This window comes from Schistocerca americana, chromosome 4 (assembly GCF_021461395.2).
Source record: "Schistocerca americana isolate TAMUIC-IGC-003095 chromosome 4, iqSchAmer2.1, whole genome shotgun sequence".
Classification (NCBI taxonomy): Eukaryota; Metazoa; Arthropoda; class Insecta; order Orthoptera; family Acrididae; genus Schistocerca; species Schistocerca americana.
This window is the reverse complement of record NC_060122.1, coordinates 697,693,377-697,717,541: the sequence shown is the minus strand read 5'-3', so window position 1 is coordinate 697,717,541 and position 24,165 is coordinate 697,693,377.

Below are 24,165 nucleotides of genomic sequence, written 5' to 3'. Positions count from 1 at the left end.
ACGAGGCATGTCATCGACAGTTCCTGTTCCTCTCTGTATCTCTTCCATTACCGAACAACATCGCTTTGGTTCATCACGAGACGCTTTCTTTGTTGAGAGCCCTTCCTGGCACAAAGTAACAATTCGGATGCGATCCAACAGCTGTATTGACCGTCTAGGCTTGGTTGAACTACAGACGACACGTGCTGTATACCTTCTTCCTGGTGGAATTACTGGACCTCTTCCACTGTCTGTTACCCCCTCCCCATCTAATAGGCGTTGCTGAAGCATGGTTGTTGACGTCTTTTGGTGGATTTAGTGACATCTCTAAACAGTCAAATGGACTGGGTGTGTGATTCAATATCCACAATCATCATCTATCTTCAGGAGTTCTGGGAACTGGGGTGATGCAAAACTTTTTTGATATGTGAAAGAGATGCATTGAAGTTAAATACAATTGTTCTCTGTCACAGAACAGCAGTGTCGGTCATGGACAAATGTGTGTAGTCTCCCGACAGAGATGTGAGAGTGGCTCGGTGCCGACTGGGTACGGCCAGCTTCCACAGGGGTATGGTGGAAGGTTGGGTGCGGCCGGCGGCTGTTTGTGGATTGCTATTGGCCTCAGACAAACCATGAGGAGCGCTCGGCGGCTGCAGTTGACCATTTTAAAAAGCCAATGTCCTCCCAGTAGTTGGATGGATGCTTGGAGGGATGGAGGGAGGGGAGGTGTGAGAGGAGGTAAGAAGGCCACAAGTTTCGGCAGTTTGTGGTTGTACATCAAGGCGAACACACATTCAACTACCAACCCCTTTGTAGCCCTTTGGGACGACAGTTTTCCCCAGCACATGAGTTGCATTATGACCCATTCATTACAAGTGCTGTTTTTTTCACGACAATTTCGAAGTGTAATTAGAATACTGAGGCATTTTTTCCATCATATGTGGTAACGTGCATTCGCTTAGATTACCTGGGCTGCATGGTGTAGCGTACTCTGACGTCAAACAGTGATTGATACAGTCCTCAGCTGTATGCTTAGACGTAATAAACTTATTAAACTCCTCTTCCTTCAACAGTTGAATATATTTCCATCCAATAAATAAATAAATAAACATAGTATCTTCCACCCATGCCTTTTTCCTGCTAGCTTGTAAATGAAGGGTAGAGCTTGAGTGTGCCTGCCATTAACTTCGAGTGGTATTGTGAAATTTTTTCCAACAGGATTTCTTTCCAGCAGACAGTCCTTGTGTAGAGCCGGCCGTGGTGGCCGAGCGGTTCTAGGCGCTACAGTCTGGGACCGCGCGACCGCCACGGTCGCTGGTTCGAATCCTGCCTCGGGCATGGATGTGTATGTTGTCCGTAGGTTAGTTAGGTTTAAATAGTTCTAAGTTCTAGGGGACTGATGACCTCAGAAGTTAAGTCCCATAGTGCTCAGAGCCAACCTTGTGCAGAATTATGCATATAGTTGTATAATTAGGACCAATCTGTATGATTAATTACGTAATTAGGACTGATCTTTACTTCAATTTCCCAACCAGAACCAAAATAAATAAGGTACACTAACATAATCTTCCTCTCCTGCATCTGGGCAGTTTCCATTGGTTGGGGTGAGCATGTGGACTTTCCATACAGAGGGAGCAGTGGTCGAGTTCTGGAAAGGGCATCGCCAGTTTTAATTTATTGCGAATTCCAAATGCCTCTGGTGGTATAATTGTGTTAGAGGGGTGCACTTAGGCTTTCTGATCGCCAAAATTCTAAATTCCCATCAATAGGGTAAGTGGAGGAGGGGGTGTGGTGTGGAGGGGGGAGGGGCTTGGACCCATGTGCAGGCTGAGAAAAACACATGACGTCATCTGGGAATAGGGGTGTACGAAATTGGGGGTAATTAATTGATCAGATTAATTAATTTGCATATCCATTTGATATCAATTTGATATCAAAATTGAGCTGATACCCTCAAAACCCTACTACTATCAGTCCCAGAGTGCTTCAGGAGCGGCCACGTAGTTGCGTCTCAGGTTGTTCGAAATTAAAAATAATCTTAAAAGTGACAGATACACATTTTCAGCCACAGTTAATTAATTTAAAACTTTTAATTTAAAAAGAATATTCCTACACATAATAAAAACGTGTGTATTTTTGTTCCACACCTCCTCTTAAAGTACTAGTCAGATTTTAATAAAACTTGGTGCACAAATCACTTACTATCTGGAAAGAACCTCTGAGAGGGTACGAGACACCTACCTATCAAAGGCTTGGGGGTGTGGTGAAAATGAAGTGCTGCCGACGATTCGCAGATACTCAAGATTTTATTCATAGAGCATTCAAGAATTAGAGAGATTAGTGACTTGCAACCTACTTTACACATAATATCAAATAGCTGCAAGACATTTCGTTGCTGAAATCTTCCACAAAATGAACAAACCAAAAAGATTTTCGTTTACTGCATTTTCGCTATTCGTGTTCCTGGAAGGAAGGGTATTACGGAAACGTGGCTCAACCACAGCCTGGGGGATGTTTCCAGAATGAAATATTCCCTCTGCAGCGAAGTGTGCGCCTGTATGAGACTGTCTGGGAGATCGAACTGGGTGCTTGATTGTGAGTCGAACTCTGGATCTTTGAGTTTCGCAGGTAAGACGTGCTTGGCTAGGGAACTTGGGGTGGGGGGTGAGACATGAAAATGGAGAGGGAAGGTGGGGAGGAGGAGATGGACAGAGGAGGAGAGTAGGATTTGGACACAGAAAGGGGATGAGGAAATTGACAGAGAAAGGGAAGAGGATGGAATGGACGGGGAGAGACGGAAGGAATAGATGGACAGAGGAGTTAGGAATAGATGGACTAACGGAAGACTGGGACAAATACATACCTGGGCTGTGCCGGGTGCTCAGTTAGTTATTTTACATATTAGTATGCATCTTTCGGTGAGGATGTGTTTATATACTGATATCCTGTACATACACACTAATACCATACAGCAAATTTCGCGTCATAAGTGATTGCTCAGTTGATAGGTACTGTTTTGGCTCTATAACTGCAGGCAACAAATGTTTTGTAGCCATTGTGATCACATTAGGTAATGTTAGAAATTATGATTTAAGGCTAATTCGTAGACGAGCAACCAGATCAGTAAGAGACGTAAAAACACAATAAAATTTATAAATCAGATACCATTACAAGTATAACCACTGACAGTAGTTGATTTTAACGAAAAATTTACACTTGAATCTCAAATTTTCTCCTGTTTCCAAGGATAAAGCCTTGATTTGTTTTATATGAAATACTGATGGGACCTGAAACTATGCCAAGAATAATTATACACAAAGCATACCTGTGTTTTTGGTAATTGTCATAAGTGGAATGTGATTTCATCAGGAGATGTGCTCCACACTGACGAATCTAATGGACTAATAACTTGGTAATCTGCACTTCGTAAGTTACCTAAGACACGAAGCAAAACAATTCAATAGGCTGTCTTAGCGGAATGCAGTTAACGTGATGGCATAACTGTAGTTGGCAAGACTGGAAACACGCCGACAGTTTCTTCCCACACGTACATCAGCTCTCGCGTTGCGTGGAGGAGAGAAAATCTCGCCGAATTCCCAACAAATTACACTTGAGAACGCTGCTGCTTTAACGAGAGCGGCATGTTTCGGTCAAAAAAAGTGGCCGCCGTCTCTTGGTACGTGCGAACACGGTACTGACAGCTGGTAATGACGGTGGCGGTGTCTGCTGATTGGCTAATGAGTGGCCACTTGCGGCGCGTACGAGCGGCTCAGGCGCCGACAGCAGCCACCCGCCACTCATCCCGGGAACTGGCGCGGTGCTTTAACCTCTTGATTTGTGTCTTCATATTAAAATTGGGCATCTGCGTGTAACGGACCGTCTCCTCCCTTCTAATGCGCTACCAAATCTGTGAGGTGTAATTCATGGTCGTTTGATAAAATACCAGTGTTTTCCTTTATATACCAGATTCAAATTTTACGTTCCTTCAAGATAACTTAACTCACGTATACCCAATGTGGCAGTTAGAGAACTGCCTTTCAATACATGTCCCAAAATAGCGATGAAAATTATACAATAAGATATTCTGTTTACACATGCTGTGGTAAACTACGATTGCCGTATCACGAGGCAGGTCCACACGCGTTGAGACGAAAAACGAAGATAATAATAATAATAATAATGACCAATGCATGCAGCTTATAAGGTTACTGCCTGAACTTCATAGCACTAAACTTTTATTTTCTTGCGGAAATGCTGTACCATTCTCTTTAGTAACTTTGTAGATGGATTTCTCTAAAAACAATCATGTAATGCTAGACTTATTACTGTTAGGAACGATCGACACACGAATATGAGGTGAACTGAAATGGGATGACGTCCTTTTCGCGAAAACAGTATTGAGTACTGACATTCGCATGCTACATACATTTCGTGTGAGAAAAGAAGGGATCGTCAGTAGTACACTACTGGCCATTAAAATAGCTACACCGAGAAGATGACATGCTACAGACACGAAATTTTACCGACAACGTTGGCGCCGGTGGCGACACCTACAACGTGCTGACATGAGGAAAGTTTCCAACCGATTTCTCATTCACAAACAGCAGTTGACCGGCGTTTCCTGGTGAAACGTTTTTGTGATGCCTCGTATAAGGAGGAGAAACGTGTACCATCACGTTTCCGACGTTGATAAAGGTCGGATTGTAGCCTATCGCGATTGCGGTTTATCGTATTGTGACATTGCTGCTCGCATTGGTCGAGATCCAGTGACTGTTAGCAGAATATGGTTGGTTCAGGAGGGTAATACGGAACACCTTGCTGGATCCCAACGGCCTCGTATGACTAGCAGTCGAGATGACAGGCATCTTATCCGCATGGCTGTAAAGGATCGTGCAGCCACGTCTCGATCCCAGATTCAAGAGATGGGGACGTTTGCAAGACAACAACCATCTGAACGAACAGTTCGACGACGTTTGCAGCAGCATGGACTATCAGATTAGAGACCATGGCTGCGATTACCCTTGACGCTGCATCGCAGACAGGAGCGCCTGCGATGGTGTACTCGACGACGAACCTGGATGCACGAATGGCAAAACGTAATTTTTCCGGATGAATCCAGGTTCTGTTTACAGCATCATGATGGTTGCATCCTTGTTTAGCGACATCACGGTGAACGCACATTGGAAGCGTTTATTCGTCATCGCCATACTGGCGTATCACCCGGCGTGATGGTATGGCGTGCTATAGATTACATGTCTCGGTCACCTCTTGTTCGCATTGACTGCACTTTGAACAGTGGACGTTACATTTCAGATGTGTTACGACCCATGGCCCTACCCTTCATTCGATCCCTGTGGAACCCTACATTTCAGCAGGATAATGCACGACCGCATGTTGCAGGTCCTGTACCTGTTTGACTGCTGCCCTGGCCAGCATATTCTCCAGATCTCTCACCAAACGAAAACATCTGGTCAATAGTGGCCGAGCAACTGTCTCGTCACAATACTCCAGTCACTACTCTTGAACTGTGATATCGTGTCGAAGCTGCATGGGCAGGTGTATCTGTACACGCCATCCAAGCTCTGTTCGACTCAAAGCCCAGGCGTATCAACCCCGTTATTACGGCCAGAGGTGGTTGTTCTGGGTACTGATTTCTCAGGATCTATACACCCAAATTTCGTGAAAATGTAATCACATGTCGGTTCTAGTATAACATATTTGTCCAATGAATACTCGTTTATCATCCGCATTTCTTCTTGGTGTAGCAATTTTAATGGCCAGTAGTGTAGTCATTCCTCCCTCGCTCGGTGCCTGCGAGTGCTATATGTAGTTTGCGGAGTGAGTTTGTTGTAAACAAAAATTTCAGCAATCGCCTCCAGGTGGAATAAAGAAGAGTGAAAAGACAATTAGCTTACCACAGCGAAATATTCAAAATGTACGAGGGTTGGAACTTAAATAGTGGCAACTATTTATTCACAACCGATACAAAAGACTTACAAGTTTGCACCTGTTACTATGCTACAAAGTTGTCACCACCGTTGTGTAGAACCCGTTGCCAGTGATGTGGAATCCGTAGTATACCGTTAGCAGAGCCTGTTCTGTTGATGGTGAGAATGGAGCGTTCTACTGCCTGTCGAATCTGTGGAACAGTTCTGAAGCGAATGCCACGAAGTGGTTCCTTCATCTTCGGTATCAAATCAAAGCCGTAAGGACTTAAGTCCGGGGAATATAGTGGATGTTACAGTACTTCCTAGTCCCATCGACCGAACAGAGTAGCTACAGCAAGCGCTGTATGCGCCCGCGCATTGTCGTGCAAAATGATGGCTGGGTTGCGCAGAAAGTGTCTCCGCTTCTTTCGCAAAGTAGGTCGCAGGTAATGCTCGAAAAACGAACAGTAATATTGTAAGAGGTACATGATTAAGGAATTTGCTGCTAGCGCACTCGAGCAAATGTAATTTCGATGGATTGCTCACGCACTACCTGCGATATGTAGGCTATAAGAGAATCTCAGACCAGAGAGCAGTGTTGTCAGCAGTAGGAACTGTGTAGCAGTAGGAGTAAGTAGTAGCTAGCAGTCGTGTATATCGAGTTGGCTGGGCCGGTCCTGGGGAGCGATGGCAGAGCATGAAACAAAAATTTCTGGCACATCCCTCTGCAATGCTAGCCGACAGATTTGTCATGTATAAAAAGAAACAACTGATTTTTCTTTACAATAATCAGTGTGCTCAAAGCCGCCGTTGGATAAGCAGCTGCAGCAGCAAGTCGTATACTCCTAGCTCACTCATTTGTTACATAGTTTAATTCTTAATTTCTTTGCGTGTTTTTGGTACTTGCATTGTGTAATTCATAAATTTCTGGCGTATTATAGTATTTGAGAGTTGTAGCATCGCGTTTTAGTACCTGAATAGTGTAAAATCGCGTAGTCTCCTTCCGCCGCCGAGCAGTGTGTCAGCAGTGCGCAAGTAGCAGCATTACTGCATTTACTAGGCAGTCTTGTATTTTAATAACCGTTTAAATTTTGTGTCGATTTGTTTGCGCTCTCTGTAGATTAGTTCAGACGTTCTTTGCACAACAGTTTGTAGCATGGATAGGGACTGCAACTGCTGTGTTCGGATGCAGGCTGAGTTGGCATCCCTTCGCTCCCAGCTTCAGGCAGTGTTGGCTTCGGTCACACAGCTTGAGGCTGTTGCCAATGGGCATCACTGTGGGGTTCCGGATCGGGGTTTGTCGGGGACGGCCAGCTCGTCCCACGCATCCCCCGATCGGAGTACGACTGTGGTTGCCATGGATACTGCCTGCATTGAGGCTGATCCCTCACCTGTGGTTGAGTGGGAGGTCGTCTCAAGGTGTGGCAGGGGGCGAAAGACATTCCGGAGGGTTGAACGGAAGGCCTCTCCAGTTTGTCTGACGAACCGGTTTCAGGCTCTGTCTCAGGCTGATACTGATCTTCGGCCTGACATGGCTGCTTGTCCTATTCCAGAGGTTGCCCCTCAGTCTGCAAGATCCGGGGGGTCGCAGAGGGTGGGCTTATTGGTAGTTTAGAACTCCAACGTCAGGCGCGTAATGGGGCCCCTTAGGGATATGGCAGCAAGAGAGGGGAAGAAAACCAATGTGCACTCGGTGTGCATACCGGGGGGAGTCATTCCAGATGTGGAAAGGGTCCTTCCGGATGCCATGAAGGGTACAGGGTGCACCCATCTGCAGGTGGTCGCTCATGTCGGCACCAATGATGTGTGTCGCTATGGATCCGAGGAAATCCTCTCTGGCTTCCGGCGGCTATCTGATTTGGTGAAGACTGCCAGTCTCGCTAGCGGGATGAAAGCAGAGCTCAACATCTGCAGCATCGTCGACAGGACTGACTGCGGACCTTTGGTACAGAGCCGAGTGGAGGGTCTGAATCAGAGGCTCAGACGGTTCTGCGACCGTGTGGGCTGCAGATTCCTCGACTTGCGCCATAGGGTGGTGGGTTTTCGGGTTCCGCTGGATAGGTCAGGAGTCCACTACACGCAACAAGCGGCTACACGGGTAGCAGGGGTTGTGTGGCGTGGGCTGGCGGTTTTTTAGGTTAGATGGCCTTGGGAAAGTACAGAACGGGTGCGGGGCAAAGTCAGGACATGCGGGGACCAAGCAGCAATCGGTATTGTAATTGTAAACTGTCGAAGCTGCGTTTGTAAAGTACCGGAATTTCAAGCGCTGCTAGAAAGCACCGAAGCTGAAATCGTTATAGGTACAGAAAGCTGACTGAAGCCAGAGATAAATTCTGCCGAAGTTTTTACAAAGGTACAGACGGTGTTTAGAAAGGATAGACTGCATGCAACCGGTGGTGGAGTGTTTGTCGCTGTTAGTAGTAGCTTATCCTGTAGTGAAGTAGAAGTGGATTGTTTCTGTGAATTATTATGGGTGGAGATTACACTCAACAACCGAGCTAGGTTAATAATTGGCTCCTTTTACCGACCTCCCGACTCAGCAGGCTTAGTGGCAGAACAACTGAGAGAAAATTTGGAATACATTTCACATAAATTTTCTCAGCATGTTATAGTCTTAGGTGGAGATATCAATTTACCAGATATAGACTGGGACACTCAGATGTTTAGGAGGGGTGGTAGGGACAGAGCATCGAGTGACATTATACTGAGTGCACTATCCGAAAATTGCCTCGAGCAATTAAACAGAGAATCGACTCGTGGAGATAACATCTTGGACCCACTGATAACAAACAGACCCGAACTTTTCGACTCTGTATGTACAGAACAGGGAATCAGTGATCATAAGGCCGTTGCAGCATCCCTGAGTATGGAAGTTAGTAGGAATATAAAAAAGGGAGGTAGGTTTATCGGTTTAGCAAGAGTAATAGAAGGCAGATTTCAGACTACCTAACAGATCAAAACGAAAATATCTGTACCGACACTGAGAATGTTGAGTGTTTATGGAAAAAGTTGAAGGCAATCGTAAAATACGTTTTAGACAGGTACGTGCCGAGTAAAACTGTGAGGGACGGGAAAAACCCACCGTGGTACAACAACAAAGTTAGGAAACTACTGCGAATGCAAAGAAAGCTTCACTCTAAGTTTAAACGCAGCCAAAACCTCTCAGACAAACAGAAGCTAAACGATGTCAAAGTTAGCGTAAGGAGAGATATGCGTGAAGCGTTCAGTGAATTCGAAAGTAAAATTCTATGTACCGACTTGACAAAAAATCCTGGGAAGTTCTGGTCTTACGTTAAATCAGTAAGTGGCTCGAAACTGCATATCCAGACACTCCGGGATGATGATGGCATTGAAACAGAGGATGACACGCGTAAAGCTGAAATACTAAACACCTTTTTCCAAAGCTGTTTCACAGAGGAAGACCGCACTGCAGTTCCTTCTCTAAATCCTCGCACAAACGAAAAAATGGCTGACATCGAAATAAGTGTCCAAGGAATAGAAAAGCAACTGGAATCACTCAACAGAGGAAAGTCCACTGGACCTGACAGGATACCAATTCGATTCTACACAGAGTACGCGAAAGAACTTGCCCCCCTTCTAACAGCCGTGTACCGCAAGTCTCTAGGGGAACGGAAGGTTCCAAATGATTGGAAAAGAGCACAGGTAGTCCCAGTCTTCAAGAAGGGTCGTCGAGCAGATGCGCAAAACTATAGACCTATATCTCTGACGTCGATCTGTTGTAGAATTTTAGAACATGTTTTTTGCTCGAGTATCATGTCGTTTTTGGAAACCCAGAATCTACTATGTAGGAATCAACATGGATTCCGGAAACAGCGATCGTGTGAGACCCAACTCGCTTTATTTGTTCATGAGACCCAGAAAATATTAGATACAGGCTCCCAGGTAGATGCTATTTTTCTTGACTTCCGGAGGGCGTTCGATACAGTTCCGCACTGTCGCCTGATAAACAAAGAGCCTACGGAATGTCAGGCCAGCTGTGTGGCTGGGTTGAAGAGTTTTTAGCAAACAGAACACAGCATGTTGTTATCAATGGAGAGACGTCTACAGACGTTAAAGTAACCTCTGGCGTGCCACAGAGGAGTGTTATGGGACCATTGCTTTTCACAATATATATAAATGACCTAGTAGATAGTGTCGGAAGTTCCATGCGGCTTTTCGCGGATGATGCTGTAGTATACAGAGAAGTTGCAGCATTAGAAAATTGTAGCGAAATGCAGGAAGATCTGCAGCGGATAGGCACTTGGTGCAGGGAGTGGCAACTGACTCTCAACATAGACAACTGTAATGTATTGCGAATACATAGGAAGAAGGATCCTTTATTGTATGATTATATGATAGCGGAACAAACACTGGTAGCAGTTAGTTCTGTAAAATATCTGGGAGCATGCGTGCGGAACGATTTGAAGTGGAATGATCATATAAAATTAATTGTTGGTAAGGCGGGTACCAGGTTTATATTCATTGGGAGAGTCCTTAGAAAATGTAGTCCATCAACAAAGGAGGTGGCTTACAAAACACTCGTTCGACCTATACTTGAGTATTGCTCATCAGTGTGGGATCCGTACCAGATCGGGTTGACGGAGGAGATAGAGAAGATCCAAAGAAGAGCGGCGCGTTTCGTCACAGGGTTATTTGGTAACCGTGATAGCGTTACGGAGATGTTTAACAAACTCAAGTGGCAGACTCTGCAAGAGAGGCGCTCTGCATCGCGGTGTAGCTTGCTGTCCAGGTTTCGAGAGGGTGCGTTTCTGGATGAGGTATCGAATATATTGCTTCCCCCTACTTATACCTCCCGAGGAGATCACGAATGTAAAATTAGAGACATTCCAGCGTGCACGGAGGCTTTCAGACAGTCGTTCTTCCCGCGAACCATACGCGACTGGAACAGGAAAGGGAGGTAATGACAGTGGCACGTAAAGTGCCCTCCGCCACACACCGTTGGGTGGCTTGCGGAGTATAAATGTAGATGTAGATTGGAGAAATTAGTAAATTCTTTAAATTAAGATGAATAATTGTCAAAAATTAATTTTTTTATGAGAAAGATTATTATTAAGAGATTTTTTAAAAACTTTTGACACAGGACTTGATATAACAATACTACGTATGCGCGAGGCTGCATTTACCTTACATAATATCGCTCATGCTCCGCCATCGCTCCCCACGACCGGCCCAGCCAACTCGATATACACGACTGCTAGCTACTACTTACTCCTACTGCTACACAGTTCCTACTGCTGACAACACTGCTCTCTGGTCTGAGATTCTCTTATAGCTTACATATCGCAGGCAGTGCGTGAGCAATCCATCGAAATTACATCTGCTCGAGTGCGCTACCAATACATTCCTTAATGATGATCCTCTTACATAACACTCCACTGGGGGGGGGGGGCAAAAATTTGGCAGCGATGGTGAGTCAATTGGACTTGCCATGCGCAACAAATTTTTTATAATCTTTTTAGCTTAGTAAGTCCATAGTCACAGAGTATATACATATATATAAAACATTATTGATAAATAATATAAATGCAGAACAAAATAGGAAATGAAATAGGGTGCACACGCACTGAGTTCAGAACATATTAAGAAATGACAAAATGTATACGCAATGAGTACAAAATATATTAACAAATGACATAAAGTGCACATGCACTGTATAAGTCTTCAGCATTTTTACGTGAACTGATCACATTAACAAATGAAAGGAAGTGCAAACGCACTGTGTAAGTCTTTAGCATTTTTTACAAGAACTGAATGCATTAAGAAATGCAATAAAGTGCACATGCGCTGTAAAAGGTTTTAGCACATCTACAGAGAACAAGTTAGGAAAGAATTGCAAGCTATGTTAGACCAAGGAATTATTGAACCGGTAGTTAGTCCGTACATAAACCCGCTCCATATTGTTAAGAAAAAGGATGGATCACTTCGCCTCATACTTGATTCGCGTCATGTCAACGACATTATTATTAATGAAACAGATCGCCCACAGACACTAGAAGAACTTCTACAGAAATTTCATGATACTGCTATTTATTCCACATCAGATTTAAAATCGGGATTTTGGCAAATTCAGCTCCATCCGAACTGCAGAAAGTACACAGCATTTCTCTGTTTTGGTGATTGTTATCAATTTTGCAAATTACCGTTCGGTTTAACAATTTCTTCAGCAGCATTTATTCGCGGTTGAATACTATACTTCCGACAGAACTGAAAGACAGAATCACAACATATGTAGACGACATCCTTATTGCAGAAGCTAACTGGTCTGAACACAATCTGATTCTGGAACAACTGTTGCAAACTTTTAGTGCACAAGTCCTCACAGTTAATCTTAGCAAATCACACTTTGGCAAAACTTCTATACAATTTATTGGACATGTAATTTCAGCAGAAGGCATTGCGTCTGACCCAGAAAAACTTCAAGCTTTACGTGACATTACTGTTCCAACGACGAAGGAACAACTACGCAGCTTTCTGGGATTAATTAACTTTTTCCGTAAATTTATTCATTACTTTGTTTTAGACACCTCTAGATTATGCCAATTCACGGGTAGAAACGCTATATGGTCCTGGGAGAGCCAAGCACAGTCTGAATTTGTTGATTTGAAACATGCGTTGTTGAATGCACCTCTTTTATCACACCCAGATCTTACTAGAAATTTTTCCATTGCCACCGACAGTTCTAACACTGCTTTAGGCGCACATATTTTTCAGGAAATTGAAGAAGACGGAACTACAGTAATTAAAAACATCGCCTTTGCGAGTCGCATTCTGTCACCTGCTGAACGCAATTATTCTGTTACAGAACTTGAAACATTATGTGTTGTATGGGCATTTACCAGATTTAGGCATTTTCTTTATGGAAGACATACTACCGTTTACACAGATCATAGAGCTATTCAGTTTTTACTTTCCGCTAAATTTACACACGATAGGTTAAGCAGATGGAAACTTTATTTACAGGAATTTAACTTTACAATTGTTCATATTCCCGGTACACAAAATATTGTAGCAGACGCACTATCCCATTCTCTCAGCAACAATCAGCAAGACATCGCAACCAACTTCTGCCAAGCAAATTTCAGCATCATGTATGTTCAACAAGTTGCATTTGAAAATTTCATTTCGTCGTCTTTACGAGACAGAGAAAAAGATCAGAGCAAAGACAACGTATGGAATGAAATTAAACATCTTTGGCAGGATAGGAATAATGTTACCATTAGAAGCCATTATACTCTGTTTCGCCGCTCTCACCCTGACAGCCACAACTGGTTATTATGTATTCCTGACGAACTTGTTAACAAATTAATCTGGTATACTCATTTAAGTTACGCACATTATGGAGCCATAAAATTTTTTTTTATACCGAAACAGAACTGTTATTTTGCCAACTTGGAGAAACGTATTCGACGAGTTTTAGCGTCATGTAAAATCTGCCAGAAAGCTAAATCAGACACGACTTCACATATTCCTCCGTTACATCCCATTGTACCAGTTAAATTGAGACATATGGCCGCTGTAGATATTTTTGGTCCGATTCCCAGATCTAATAGAGGTTTTTGTTACATCTTTGTCGCTGTTGAACTCACTTCGAAATTTGTTACCTTCATTCCATTACACAAAGCTACTGCTAAATCTATTTCGAAAGCATTTGTAAAACCTTTTCTATTTCATGTAGGGCATGTATTGAAAGTAATTTCTGACAATGGACCACAATTTTGATCTGTAATATGGACACGTATGTTACGAGCTAGAAACATTTTTCCGATCTATATATCCAGGTATCACGCTTCTTCGAACCCTTCTGAACGACTGATGAAAGAAATTGGTAAACTATGTAGAATGTACTGCCATAAAAACATATTGGTTGGGATACACACATACACTCATTCCAGGATGTAATTAACTCTATACCAAATGAATCTACTATGCTATCTCCGACTGTTATATTAAAAAATGTTGAACCACCTAACAAAATTAAAGAATTAGTATCCTTTCCTACATCTTGTCGACTACGCCACCATGAAATAATTGACATTGCGCTGAACAACATCAAACGTGCCGCAGAGCGCCGGAGAAGACAGCAAAAACAGGTTTGTACACACCGTGACTTTCACATTGGACAGAAGATATTAGTATGGACACATTATCTATCCAACAGAGGAAAGAGTAGATGCAGTAAATTTGAGCTTATGTACGTAGGTTCATATAGAATTCGCAGCATTCCTCACCCCACTGTAGTACACGTCGAAACTTTGAGAACCAGAAAAATCAAGGGCAATCACCATATTTCCAATATTAAACCCTTTATTGAATGAACATACTTTATGATTTGTCGCACTATAATGCCATTTGTAGATATTTATATGGACACTTACTGATGATTATCATATTTTTTCCTAGCAAGTGCCCGGCAAGGTAAGGTTAGCAGGTCGCTTTTCTTGTCGTTATATATCAGACCGTGCACATTTTTCATTTTTTCGTGTATGTATGATTGTTTTCCTATAGGAAGTAGAATTTTTGTCTGTATCCACTACGAAAGCTTTAAGATATAACAAACACCAGTTGACTTAGGCATTTTTCCTTATGATATCTCAATATCTTGACTATTCTACATTTTTTGCTACTGCATTATGAGACTGTGTGTACATTTTTTGCACTTGAAAACCCTCTATGTTTTCGACATAATAGGTTTCCTGTCTTGCTATGCTGTATGCTTAGTTGTATCACTAGAAGCAAGTTTTTAGTTAACGGGTGTATGATTTAAATGCAAGATATTAATCCATATTCATCATTTTCAGAAAGCAATAACGTGTAAAAGAAATAAATTAAACAAATCACAGTGATTTACTATGAAATGGAAATTTTACCATCGGAATGAACGAAAGAAAATGTAATACCTTGTCATGAAGAGTAAATGGATCAGAATTAACAAGCATTAACAAGAATATACTATAAACATCATATAATAGCAGTCTTAACTAATTACTTTTCTTTCAGAACACGAGGCGATTGATGCAAGCTGTCAGACAGAACTATACATGTTAATTTTAGTGATGAAATATTCTAGAAGTAAGAAACTCTATACTGTATGAAGTAATGCATGATAATGAGTAGTTGTATGAAGTAAATGGTAATATGAATATGAATAACGAAGTATCTATTTTTTGCAGATGATAATAAATGTTGATGAATGGGTATATGAAGTATATGGTAATATGAATAATGTTTTTCTTTGCAGATGATGATAATGATGAAGTTATGTTAATATGAATAATGAAGTGATTCTTTGCCAATGATGATAATGATGGAGTTTATATAATTTCTATTAGTTAAGAAATGCTATGTAGTTATTTAAGTACTTGTTGCAGTTCCTTTTGACAGTATGTCTTACGTTGCATAGTATAATGACTGAATGTTCTGGGAAAGACAGCTAGAGTACATACTTATTAAGTACACATTTCATTACCTGTTAATTTGAAGTTTACTACTTTTCAGCATAATATGCATTTTTTCTTTCAGATCAATAATCCATTTTGTATTTTTTCCAGCAGAAGCTCTTCATGATATTAATATGCTATAGGCGCTTAGCTATTAAATCTACTCTAGTATTTGCATTTTTTTACCAGTTGTGTGTATGGTTTATGAATGCGACCACATATACTCTACTTGTTTCATAACCTTGCTGCAGCTGACTCATGACGAATGACGTTATTAATCTTTATTTCCAGCAATAAGTCAAAAACAAATATTTTCATGCCCCAGCATTTGACTATGGATCCCAACGCAGTGCATTGCTAGCAGAGACAATTTTTTATTACCAGTCCTAAATATTACTGTAAAAGTCTTTAGCATATTTAGAAGAACTGATCATATTAACAAATGAAGTGCACACACACTGCATAAGTCTTTAGCATTTTTTAACAAGAACTGAATACATTAAGAAACGAAATGAAGTGTACACGCACTGTAAAAATCTTTAGTATACAACTAAATGATGCTACCAGTTTAAGATATATTTTTAGTCCTAAATATAATGCAAATTTTTCTGTGTTGTCTGTGATTCCATTATGTCTATGTATCATTGGACTACCGACCTTGAGTAATAGTTACAATGTCTTGCATTGTAAATATGTCTTATGTCACTTACATGATATCATATATAAACACCAGTAGCTTGATGCTACACTCAATAACTCCTGTTTTGAATGATGACTTGTGAATAATACTGAATAATGATTTGTAAGACTATATGAATACTTTGTAACTGGCAAATGAGTGCCAATAATTACTGTAATCAGATGAGTTATGAATAGTGTTTTGTAATACTCAATACTTGCTACATGTTTACTAACTGGCCAATGAATGCCACTGATTACTGTAATGAAATGTCTTGTGATGCCAATGATGAATGTAATGAGATGACATGATGCCAATAATTACTGTAATGAGATGAGTTATGAATGATGTTTTGTAATACTGCATAAATTGTATGCCAATAATTATTATAATATGACTCATGCATAAACGCTATGCCAATAATTGCTGTAAATAATATTTTGTTATACTCTATAAATGCTATGCCAATGATTACTGTAAGTAGATGTCTTATGCATAAATGCTATGCCAATAATTACTGTAATAAGATGAATTATGATTAATCTTCTGTAATACTCCATACATAATACTTAAATGCTGTGTAGATGGCCAATGAGTGCCAATAATTATTCAGATCGGTTGATACACCAATGTAATTCTGAATGATGACTAGCATAAGACTTAATGTCCTTCACCTTCTGACCCAATTACCACCAATTACTGCAATATCCGTATGTCCTGTCCATCCTCATGATCATAGAGCACTATATTTGCTTCCTGCACTAATTCTACGTTGATGTGAGATTATGGATTCTACAAGAATGTTGTGTTGACCTATCAATTTGTCCATCACCTTGAACGATGTCATTATGGTCCTACTGTTTGGTGTACCTAATGTACTACCAAAATGATAACATAGAATATTAATACAACATTTCAGTGCCTTGGCTACACTGATAAATACTTCAGGGAATACAACTTCAGATTGTCTCACTTGGTGTTGTGCTTGTGTAGAAAGATATGGGCTTTCAGTGCAGCTACGTGCAACCCACTGTGCTACAACCCTGATGCTATCCTTCCCATTCCTTTTCTAGTTCTTGTAAAATGTTAGAGACTTATACAGTGCGTATGCACTTTATTTCATTTCCTAATGTATTCAGTTCTTGTTAAAATGCTGAAAACTTCTATGGTGCAAGTGCACTTTATTTCACTCCCTGATATGTTTAATTCATGTAAAAATACTAAAGATTTTTACAGTGCGTGCACACTTTATTTCATTTCTTAATGTATTCAGTTCTTGTTAAAAAATGCTAAAGACTTATGCAGTGTGTGTGCACTTCATTTGTTAATATGATCAGTTCTTCTAAATATGCTAAAGACATTTACAGTGCATGTGCACTTTATTTAATTTCTTAATGTATTCAGTGCATGTTATTATGCTAAAGACTTTTACAGTGCATGTGCGTTTTATTTCATTTCTTAATGTATTCAGTTTTAGTAAAAAAATGCTAAAGACTTATACAGTGCATGTGCACTTTATGTCAGTTTTTAATATGTTTTGTTCGCATTGCGTATACACTTTGTCATTTCTTAATATGTTCTGTACTCAGTGCATGTGCACTGTATTTCATTTCTTAATATGTTCTGTACTTATATTATGTTATGTATATGTATATATTCTGTGACTGTAGACTTAGTAAACTAAACAGATTACAGAAAAATTTGTTGCTCATGGCAAGTCCAATTGACTCACCATCGCTGCCAAATTTTGGCCTCCCAGTGGAGGGTTATGTAAGAGGTCCATGATTAAGGAATTTTTTGCTAGCGCACTCGAGCAGATGTAATTTCGATGGATTGCTCACGCGCTGCCTGCGATATATGAGCCACAAGAGAATCTCAGACCAGAGAGCAGTGTTGTCAGCAGTAGGAACTGTGTAGCAGCAGGAGTAACCTTTCTCATAAAAAGTAACTTTTGACAATCATTCATTTCAAATTAAAGAATTTACTAATTTCTCCAATCCTTGGTTATCCCGATTATTGAAAAGAAAAATCACTTGTTTCCTTTTATACATGACAAATCTATCGGCCAGCATTGCACTCGGCTGTGGAAGAAAAATTTCTTATAGGAGCAGATATATATGCGTTATCCGGCGACCTTATTGAGGTAAGAATTTTCTATTCATTCAGAATGATCTTACAGGGCCATGACACAGCACTGCTGACGTCCAAATTTAGCAGCTTAAATTAACAGTCAATTATTGAAAGGTTATAAGTGAGCCACAATTTTATTGAGAGTTTAGTCACATTTTTATTATTGGTAGGTTACGAAATTTTTCTGTTGGCAGGTTATGCTAAAATCTGAATTATATAATTATATTTTATCTGTTGGAAGGTTATACTAAATCTGAATGTTATATATATATATATATATATATATATATATATATATATAATTGTGGGGAGGTTACAATACTGTGCATTGACAGTCTGCCGTGGAGGAACGTAATGCGTTAGGATAACACCATCACAGTCGTACACGAGAATCACCCAAATCTTTAGACCTACGACTTCCACATCGCTGGCGACGGGTTCCACACAACTCTGGTGACTACGTTAAATGACAGTATCGTATGACAGTATGGGGCGGAATCGGTAAGTTCACAGATAAGCAGATAGTTTTAAGGCTGCCTGTTTTCAGTGTATACTGACTGCTTGATGTCTCGTTAGGTGGCGCCCTATCACGCCCACACCTTCCACCGCGGAGCGATAATTGCAAGCGTGGGCAGTGTAGGAAACTGCACTACTTGGCGGTAAATCTTCATCGGCTAGAGCGCACATAGAACGATACCTGCCTCCAGTAACTGCACTGGGCGCTTTTGCGGGTGACTCTCTGTGATGGACGAGAGATGGTGCAGGAACAGCAATTAATGGTCAGTAGCTACAATTCATTTGCTACGTTGCGATATGTAGAGGGAGAATCTTGTACATCTAAGTTTTCAGATGTGAAATTGATCAGCATCCTGTACATTATGTCCATCACCCGTCTTTATAGTGCATCTTTTTACGAATCTTTGCCAGCCATAGTCGGACTTTATTCTGTATTTTATTAACATACGGTAGAAAATACAAATAGATATGTTGTTGGCTTAGAGTGATAGTTTGTAAAAATCATTAAATAAAAAACTGTAGTTGAGATCTGACTAAGATTAGCACGTCACCCCCACAACAATCGATATGTATGTTTTTCTGCGTATTCATTTGGTTTTGCAAGTTAGAATTGTGTAGGTTTACATTTCGAAGAAGTACAGTTTGTAGATGGTGACATGCAGAAAACATAGGTTCTCAAAATATATGTTTTACGATAACTGTGTACCACATCTGTTAATTCATCCTGGTAAGTCTCACGTTGACGAGAAAATTCTATAACCTGACGTATTTTTTTAAGTAACACATATCTAAATATCCACTTGAAAACCATATGATTTCCCAAAACATGGTGAAACCTTCCCTTCTCATCTATATCTCTATTGTTAATGATAACCTTCCCTACTACAATCGCCGGCCGAAGTGGCCGTGCGGTTAAAGGCGCTGCAGTCTGGAACCGCAAGACCGCTACGGTCGCAGGTTCGAATCCTGCCTCGGGCATGGATGTTTGTGATGTCCTTAGGTTAGTTAGGTTTAACTAGTTCTAAGTTCTAGGGGACTAATGACCTCGGCAGTTGAGTCCCATAGTGCTCAGAGCCATTTGAACCCTTCTACAATAACTTATGAAACCTTCCCTTAGGATTTCTATCTCTTGCTCAATTGTAACAAATTAAATCTTCCCTTTGAAATTAATTCTCTTTCTCAATCTTCGCATACAGATTTAAATGCTGCTTATTAAAAGTGATTTTCTGATTATTTCGACGAAACATAGAGAATGTGTCGTCGTCGTGGCCCTCAGTCGTTACCTGCAATAACTCAAAACTGTTCCTTACCTTTTTTACTGTTACTGGTTCGCCATCTGACTGCTACATCGAACTGCGACATCAATGTACTTACTCTACTTTACTATGCGCTATTAGTTGCTGGTGGGCTGTCATAATAAGCATAATAAGTGGCTGTGTTTATTATCAAAGCTGACGTTATTCTTTAATAGCAAAGCTGACGTCATTCGTTAATTAATTTGACTGAAGTTACGTAATTCATAGTTAAACTTTTTCTTGACAACAATAAAATTTTGCAAAGCTTTACGTTGATGGTTTTTGGGATGGATTATAATCAGTAATGCAATATTTCTGGCAAAAATTAAATGTATTCTCAATGAAATGATTTTACAAACGTTCAAATGGGACACTTTTTACAATTATCTTACAACTAGCATTGTGCAAACATACCTTCAGTAGTCTTGAGTTTCCCAAAAAAATAATTCAATAACATTAGTTCCTCTTATGATAATAGTTAGCTGATGCCTCTGTACATCCGTTTATAACGTCTTGTAAATCATAGCTGGTGGCTGGCAGGCACACCGCTCCTCTCAACCTCTCGCTTCAGACCTGCTACCAACTCGCTTCACATCTCACTTACTACTGACTTCCTACGAACGCTAAAGTGCGGTCTCTCCCGCCAACAATGCTTTCTGGTGCAGACAATCCCTGCTACCACTACAAAATGTATCAATGAGCGGTCTTTCCCGCTCTTTTCTTAAAATGTATCCATACGCGGTCTCTCCCGCCCATTTTAAAATTGAATCAACTTGCGGTCTCTCCTGCCAACAATACTTTGGTGCAGACATTCCCTGCTACGACAATTATTTCCAACGTGACAAATATTAATTTCTCCTACTTAATCCTATTAATAAAATATAAATATCTCTCATAAATTGTGGTTTGACAATAGGCAATACAGATACACACGTCTTGGTTCAAAATGGCTCTGAGCACTATGGGACTTAACATCTTAGGTCATCAGTCCCCTAGAACTTAGAACTACACTCCTGGAAATGGAAAAAAGAACACATTGACACCGGTGTGTCAGACCCACCATACTTGCTCCGCACACTGCGAGAGGGCTGTACAAGCAATGATCACACGCACGGCACAGCGGACACACCAGGAACCGCGGTGTTGGCCGTCGAATGGCGCTAGCTGCGCAGCATTTGTGCACCGCCGCCGTCAGTGTCAGCCAGTTTGCCGTGGCATACGGAGCTCCATCGCAGTCTTTAACACTGGTAGCATGCCGCGACAGCGTGGACGTGAACCGTATGTGCAGTTGACGGACTTTGAGCGAGGGCGTATAGTGGGCATGCGGGAGGCCGGGTGGACGTACCGCCGAATTGCTCAACACGTGGGGCGTGAGGTCTCCACAGTACATCGATGTTGTCGCCAGTGGTCGGCGGAAGGTGCACGTGCCCGTCGACCTGGGATCGGACCGCAGCGACGCACGGATGCACGCCAAGACCGTAGGATCCTACGCAGTGCCGTAGGGGACCGCACCGCCACTTCCCAGCAAATTAGGGACACTGTTGCTCCTGGGGTATCGGCGAGGACCATTCGCAACCGTCTCCATGAAGCTGGGCTACGGTCCCGCACACCGTTAGGCCGTCTTCCGCTCACGCCCCAACATCGTGCAGCCCGCCTCCAGTGGTGTCGCGACAGGCGTGAATGGAGGGACGAATGGAGACGTGTCGTCTTCAGCGATGAGAGTCGCTTCTGCCTTGGTGCCAATGATGGTCGTATGCGTGTTTGGCGCCGTGCAAGTGAGCGCCACAATCAGGACTGCATACGACCGAGGCACACAGGGCCAACACCCGGCATCATGGTGTGGGGAGCGATCTCCTACACTGGCCGTACACCACTGGTGATCGTCGAGGGGACACTGAATAGTGCACGGTACATCCAAACCGTCATCGAACCCATTGTTCTACCATTCCTAGACCGGCAAGGGAACTTTCTGTTCCAACAGGACAATGCACGTCCGCATGTATCCCGTGCCACCCAACGTGCTCTAGAAGGTGTAAGTCAACTACCCTGGCCAGCAAGATCTCCGGATCTGTCCCCCATTGAGCATATTTGGGACTGGATGAAGCGTCGTCTCACGCGGTCTGCACGTCCAGCACGAACGCTGGTCCAACTGAGGCGCCAGGTGGAAATGGCATGGCAAGCCGTTCCACAGGACTACATCCAGCATCTCTACGATCGTCTCCATGGGAGAATAGCAGCCTGCATTGCTGCGAAAGATGGATATACACTGTACTAGTGCCGACATTGTGCATGCTCTGTTGCCTGTGTCTATGTGCCTGTGGTTCTGTCAGTGTGATCATGTGATGTATCTGACCCCAGGAATGTGCCAATAAAGTTTCCCCTTCCTGGGACAATGAATTCACGGTGTTCTTATTTCAATTTCCAGGAGTGTACTTAAACCTAACTAACCTAGTGACATCACACACATCCATGCCCGAGGCAGGATTTGAACCTGCGACCATAGCAGCCTCGCGGTTCCGGACTGCATCGCCTAGAACCGCACGGCCACCGCGGCCGGCTACACACGTCTTACAATGGCATCTAAGTGACTAGTAATTATACTCGTAGATTAGTTGGGATGGCTGATCGTGAGTATTCTAACGACAGCATGGTGACACTTAGATGCTGGAACTGTCACACACTTCCACATAAAGTATTGTGTGTGTGTAGCGTTGTAACAGCGCCTAACACACACACACACACACATACACACACACAAATAGAAAACATCTCGAACCTGCCAAGCACATTACGCGACTTTTATCCGTCGTGTCATTAGGTATTCATATTTTTTTAGGAGCCATGATCGAAAGTGTCGTTATGATCAGTTCATTAGTATTCTGAAGATCATTTCTATTGTGTATCCTTACAGAGTGTATACAATTTTTTCCAGCCATAGTTGGACTGTATTCTGCGATAGTAACACACGAGATAGTGCAAATAGGTGATAAACGGTCACAGACTGATAGTTTGCCGAAAACAGTTGGCAGATGGCTGTATTTAAGATACATGTCATCATTTACACGTTTTGGTTTGAACCGAAAATGCAACAACCTCGGCTTCCACAGCATCCACTGAATTTCGTTATTGAACTATGGTGAGTCTTTGCCATCCTTTATGCACTTACTAGGCACATAACTCTCCCGACTACGGTTTACAATCTGCTTAAACTTTACTCATAATTCGTCTACATCCATCTTACTGGAACTGAGGCCAATTCACTGTCTAAGTGAGATGTTAATAACTGATTATCCGCTCTATCTAGCAGAAACACTTTCCTAGCCTTCTTGACAGATTTTTTAATTATCGTCATCATAATTGCTACATGATATCATGATCGCTAATCTCCGTTTCTGCACTGGCATTGTCGATAAGGTCCAACCTACTTGTAGCTACAAGGTCTAAGACATTTCCATTGCGTGTTTGCTGTCGAGCTATCTGCTCAAGAGAATTTTCAGAAACGTGTTTAAAAGTATTTCGCATGAATCCACAGACAAAAAATGGTTCAAATGGCTCTGGGCACTATGGGACTTAACTTCTGAGGTCATCAGTCCCCTAGAACTTAGAACTACTTAAACCTAACTAACGTAAGGACGTCACACACACCCACGCTCGAGACAGGATTCGCACCTGCGACCGTAGCGGTCGCGCGGCTCCAGACTGTAGTGCCTAGAACCGCTCGGTCACCACGGCCGTCAATCCATAGACATCCCAGTCTATATGCGGTAGGTTAAGGTCGCCTCAAACTTGTACTGCATGATCTGAGTTGACCGTAGTGTTTCTTTGAATAACTCTAGAACTGCCACAACGGAATCGAGTGGCCGGTAAAAACATCCAACAATAAACTTAGTTTCACTTACACCTCTTATAGACGACCAGACGACTTCACTGCCACACTCAACTTCGACCTCAATAGAGACTATAGTTATGTCAACTGCAATGAAGATTCCCCTCCTATGGCCTCTATCTGTCTTTCCGATATACATTCTACGAGCAGAAAATTTACAATGTATTTGTCATTACTAATATCTCGGAACGCTTTTTCTTAGTACAGTCCACTTACTAAATTATCGCTGTACGGTACACTTCTACCACCATTACTGATTTATTCGTGGTATTTAGAGCGACATGTTTTAAGATAT